The sequence below is a fragment of the Atta cephalotes genome (assembly GCF_000143395.1).
Source record: "Atta cephalotes unplaced genomic scaffold scaffold00047, whole genome shotgun sequence".
In the NCBI taxonomy this organism is placed as follows: domain Eukaryota; kingdom Metazoa; phylum Arthropoda; class Insecta; order Hymenoptera; family Formicidae; genus Atta; species Atta cephalotes.
This window is the reverse complement of record NW_012130111.1, coordinates 1,100,115-1,105,157: the sequence shown is the minus strand read 5'-3', so window position 1 is coordinate 1,105,157 and position 5,043 is coordinate 1,100,115. Positions and strand designations below refer to the sequence as shown.

Sequence of the window (5,043 nt, the reverse complement as noted above, 5' to 3'; positions counted from 1 at the left end):
CACACACACACACACACACACACACACACACACACACACACACACACACACACACACACACACAAATAATTACATGTCATATAATTAAAATTAATCAAAATATATAACTTCTTTAACTCTTCTTTAATTGCATTATCAAAATGGAAACAAAATGTAATTTCTTCTTTTTCTTACTTATATATATTTACAAAAAAGCAGTTATATCATGAAAAATGTGAAGCGACACGCAACAATAGGAGTGAGCAAAAACTCTGCTTCGACTGCAATGTGCAATCAAGGTTACCCTTCAACTGGCGACGGTAATCGAGTCTCCATCGGAGCTCGCTAATCACCAGACTTCGATTGCGATTCGTCGTTATCCCGAACGATTTGTCTGTGCGATTGCGAGTGGAAACGAGCGAGCGCGGCCACCTGTTGCTTTCGCAGCATGCGAGGAAGAAAGCTCGCGATAATTATTATGGCGAATACGCCAGCGCTCTCTCGCTTTCCTACCTTTCTTTTCATCTTTGCTATGAACAGCCCTCCTGCTGTTTACGCATTCCCTTTCATATACACTCCATTTTCCTCACCTTCCGTTTTTCCCGTCACAGTCATTCCTCCTTGAATTATTATTTCTTTCGTCCTCCTCATTTCACGGCACTATGTATGGACAAAGGATGAGCAAATGCTTCGAAAAATTCGCCACAAAAGAAAACAAGATTCTGTGAAGATATGAGATCCAATAAATGAGAAAATAATATCGTTACGCGAGCAAGAAATTAATTGCCATAAAACTTAATAAAAAGAGCAAATAAACTATTTCTATTATTACAAAAACTTTCATTACAAATATATTTTATATATCTGTAATATTAATTAACAAATTTAACATAATTATTATATTTACAAATTAATATATTAATATATAAATTTAATATATCATTCAGCATTATTAAGATCATTCTAATTGATCAGCAATTTAACAATTCGATGCTCTTACATATCTTAGAACAGTCTTAATATTAAATCTATAAGAAATTACAGCTTTCGAGTTAATTTGCAAATAATAATTATGTGAGCTTAGAAATTCTTAATTTTTTGTAAATATTCGTAATAGGATATGGAGTGAGATTTGTTTGTCTCAGAAATCTATAGTTTTTCGTAGATATTTGTAGCGAGATGTAGAGTGATGACATTGTTTGAGGGCGCAAGATTTTTTGGTTTTTCAAATAAGCGACACTACTCTACATCACTATGATTATCTATGAAAAACTAAGAATTTCTAAAATTTTGTTTCAATTTATGTGTTTTTTCGTAAAAACTTTCCTCTAGGGGTGCGTTTCAAAATCTTACTTTGGTTACCATAGTCCGTTCCGACATTACTACTGTGACCGAGTGATTAACTAATGATAGCCGTTCCAAAACGCATAGTTAGTCATTCACGAAGGTAACTTTTTTTAGAAGTTAACTAACTTCCTTGTAAAATTGAGAAGTAAGAAAGATAACCTTCATGAAAACGCAGGAAAAATTCAAAATATGAGTTGCTAACACGAACTTTGACTAATGAAAAAGCTTATAAGGGTACGAAATAAGGCAAATTGTATGCCAAATGTCGTCTAAAAGGTAAATTCCTGCATCAATTTTTCGTCATCTTCACTTTTGATGTTTATACTTGATAAATATAATATACTTGTAGCACAAACTTTGATCATAATTACATGTTTATTTATTTCTGCTGTTATAATGCATATTGATGTATACGAATGAGCGTATTAAACTCGTTCCAAAATGACTATTACTTTCGATAACTTTTCTTTTCAATCTCATAACCATTGAGGTTGACCAAAGTTAATTTTGGAACGCACCCCAAAGTGGGTATACATTTTTTAAAAGTATTTTACGTTTGAAATCCATTTTCAAGGGAATTCGAAGCCTTGACTACAGTATTATAAATAAAGTATTTCTGTGATAGGAATATTTTAAATTTGTTAATATTATGCTTTAGAAATAGAACTGTTTACTTGAATAAATCAAATTAATACGAGAAACGTTACAGTTACGATCAAAATTAGATGTTAAGAGTAATATACATTTTTAGAAATCTATATATAGTATTTTATATAAAATTGAAACATTCATTTTTTTAATTAAGATTTGATATTTATGGATTCTATCTGGAATTAATTTTTTGTTATAGTTTAATTTGTAGTTTGTTTAAATATTTATAAAAATCTTTGGCCAATCATGGGATTTGGATCTTTTTATACATCAATGATTCTAGGGAAAATTTGTGAAAACATTGAAAAACTATTTAGATTTATTTATTTTAAAAAATGGTTAAATGATGGACATGATTCCATTTCAAATGTAAAATGAAAATGGTTCATTTTTCAAATATCATTTAAAATAGAAAATGCAAAATGTCATTTTAAATACATATTTAAAATGGAACTATTTTAAATTTTACTCAGCTCTGTCCATGCGAATCATGCATGAAATGTAACGCAACAGATTAAGTTAGATTCAAAGGTTAGACGATAAGTAGCTAATATTTATCGTTTATGAATGGATATATGTATTGTATATATATATATATATATATATGTATATATATATTTGTCGTTTATGAATGGATATATGTATTGTATATATATATATATAATATTCATTAATATATATTAAATGATGGACAGTGAATGTGATAGAAAATTTTGAAACATTGAAAAGAATCTGTTGATCGCAGATTTTACATTTTCGTACGGCCAAAATGAAATTTAAAATATGATGTCATGGCTAAAGGAATGCATTTTAAACTAGTTTCAATTCAATAGTTTTAAGGGTCATTAAGACTGGCGAAGTACCTAAACATGGCATTTATCATGGATGGTGACAGACGTTATGCGAAAAAACTCAACGATAACAATTGACGATAACAGAGGGACACTCAAAAGGGTATGTGTTTTTTAAAAAAAAATTGCAAATACAACTGGCTAATTGTTCATTTATTTCATAACTTATTTTATTTACAACAGGTTCGATAAAATGATTGAGATGATATTTGGGCAGGGATCTTGATATTGTAGAATTCACAGTTTATGCATTTAGGGAATTTTAAACGTAGCAAAGAAGAAGTTGATAGCAAAGATGAAGTTGAAGAAGTTGATCTTATGAACCTTTGCAGACAGAAGTTCAAGGATTTATTAGAAGACAAGTATGTGTAACATTAAACATTTTTTTAATCAGATAGCATATTGCACAATATAGATTTTATTATTATAAATTTATATAAACAATTTCTAGGAAAAAATTGAAGGACGATGGAATATGTATTCGTGTGTTTGACAATTTGTCTCTGTCCCCAGAAGATTTACGTAAATTATTTGTTGAAATTATGATTGTTACTAGGAAAAATAATAGAATAATTATAAATTTTGCTGTTGGTTATGCATAAGTACAGTTACAATGAATCATATTTATGTTTACACTTGATTTTATATATTACATTGAGCCTACGTTTAGGAAGTGCACTATTAGCGCTATTGCATCATCCTGTTTTATGTCATTCTCTTGTTTTATGTACTCATAAACATTAAAATAGAAAGATGCAATACTGCTAACCGTATGCTCCCAGAACACAATTTAAATCGATTTAAAAAGATTATTGATATATCGGTGTATTCTCTGAACAATTAGTTTCGTGACGTATATATAAATAAAGATTTAATATTTGATATAATTTAAAAGTATATATACACACATACACACATGCATATATAATTTTTATATTTTTTAATATCGCTATAGCAAGGGATGAAATTACTCAATTAAGGATATAATATGCAATTAAGGATATAATACAAGGTGTAAGAGATATTTACCTGATATTTTATCTAAAGATATTAATGAAGATTTGATTACTGATTGTTTATATACTTACAAGTCTCTAGATTTATTAATTTGTACTTCCGGAAAAATTCGACTTAGCGATTTCCTCATGTGACAAGTAAGAAAACGTATTTAATTTTTGTGGTTTTGAATCTATCTATTTGTAATCAAAGCAGAACTATGCATTTCAAAATTTTTTAGATTTCCAATACTTGTATTTACTTTATCAAAGTATTGTGGCCTGAATTCAGTGTATGGAATTTTCTTAGTACAATTTTTCATTATCAGAGATGTTATTAGCTTGCAGAAAAATAAAAACAATTTGAAATCAATTATGCATAATATTAGAGTATCCATGTTTATTCATAAGTTGTATAACAAACGTGACGTGACAATCGAAAAAATATATCAATCAGCAATTTAATCTCAGAAATAAATAAATTATTATTTATGATTGAATTGCTGATTGATATATTTTTATAAATTAATCTACTCTGTGGATAAGTTGTAAGTTATAGCTATTCTAGTAGATAAAATGTAATTTATATCGTTAAAGGAATTTATTTTTTATTGATTGTGTTCTCGCATATACAGTTATGAGATTTAATATTTAATATTGTCAAAAATGGATAAATTGTGCTATCTGGATAAGTTGTGAAAAGGAGGTTTAATGTTGCGTTAAGGGATTTATTATTAGCTATTAGCGATATTTTTTAATTATAATGTTAATACATTATCAGTTTTATTAGTAGTTTTATTGTGAGTTGTTACATTAATTTATATATTCTACATCTCTCTTTCTGTAAATTAAAGAAAAATTTAGAATTTAATTTTTGATTGGTGTTGAATAGTGTTTAAAATATGACATTGAGTACAAAACTCATTGTCTACCCGCTAAACAAAATTATGTAACGTTTTTGTAACGTTATAACCATGCGACGATTTGCGTTTTGTCATATAAATATTTTGGTAACGTCCTAGGAACCCAAAATGTCCTAAGTCAATTACCTTACATGCGACATCACACTTGTAATCTGTAATGTTTCTGCGACATTTGTAAAACTTGCCTCCGATTTTTTTTGTAACATTTCAGGAACAAGAAATGATTCGCTTGATTTATATTTAATTTACATAAATACTCGAATACATATTACTCGAATTGTAACATTTTTATAACGC

General features: G+C 28.3%; 1 pseudogene; it reads left to right on the top strand.

The window, feature by feature from the left end:
* The window catches only part of LOC105622648, a 46,160-nt pseudogene extending 41,872 nt beyond the window's left edge, over window positions 1-4,288 (top strand).
* Window positions 4,289-5,043: the final 755 nt, after the last annotated feature.